We start from the raw sequence: 1104 nt of genomic DNA, 5'->3' as shown, positions 1-1104 counted from the left end.
GGTCCTTAATCCATTTTGAGTTAATTTGGGTGTGTGTCAATACACAACAGTCTTGTTTCATTCTTTTGCAGGTCCTTTCCAGTTTTCCCAGCACCATTTATTGAAGAGGCTTTCTTTTCTCAACTGTATGTTTCTGGCATTTTTGTTGAAAATTATTTGCCCATATAAATATGGGTTTACTTCTGGACTCTCGATTCTGTTCCATTGGTCCATGTGTCTGTTTTTCTGCCAATACTATGACGTTTTGATTACTGTCACTTTGTAGTATAATTTGAAGTTGGGCAGAGTGATGCCTCCAGACTCTTTCTTTTTTCTCAGGATGGCTTTGGCAATTTGGGGTCTTTTGTGCTTTCATGCAAATCTGATGTTTTTTTGTTTTATTTCTTTAAAAAATGCTGATGGGATTTTGATGGGGATTGCATTAAATCTGTAATGCTTTAGGTAATATGGTCATTTCACATAAGTAAATTTGAAAAATAGGAAGTATATATAAATAAACTCACAACTCTGACTAAGGACAGGTCTCTGCATAATGTTGAATGTGACAACTAGCTTCTCTTAGATATGTATGACAAAGTACAGGAAATGAAATATGATTTGAGGGAATTGTTCCAACAGTTTTGGGGTAGAGTCTTTACGGTTTTCTATATATAATATTATGTCATCTCAAATAGAAACAATCTTACTTCTTCCTTTCTAATTTGGATGTCTCTTTTTTTTTCTTGCCTAATTGCTCTGGTTATGACTTCTAGTACTATGTTGAAAAAAAAGTGACAAGAGTGAGAATTTCTGTGTTGTTCCTGATCTTAGAGGAAAAGTTTTCAGCTTTTCACCATTGAGTATAAAATTGTCTGTGGGCTTGTTATATATGGTCTTTATTATGTTGAGTCACATTCTCTTTATACCCACTTTATTGAGAGTTTTTATCACAAATGCATGCTGAATTTCGTGAAACACTTTTTCTGCATCTATTGAAATGATCAGATGATTTTCATCTTTCATTTTAAGTTGTGTATCATATTGATTGATTTGCAGATATTTACTTTTTCTTGCATCCATGGAATAAATGCCACTTGATCATGGTGTATAATCCCTTAAATGTGC

This window comes from Pteropus medius, unplaced genomic scaffold, assembly GCF_902729225.1.
Source record: "Pteropus medius unplaced genomic scaffold, Ma_sr-lr_union100, whole genome shotgun sequence".
NCBI lineage: Eukaryota > Metazoa > Chordata > Mammalia > Chiroptera > Pteropodidae > Pteropus > Pteropus medius.
The sequence above is the reverse complement of the archived record's forward strand: the minus strand, read 5'-3'. Positions refer to the sequence as shown.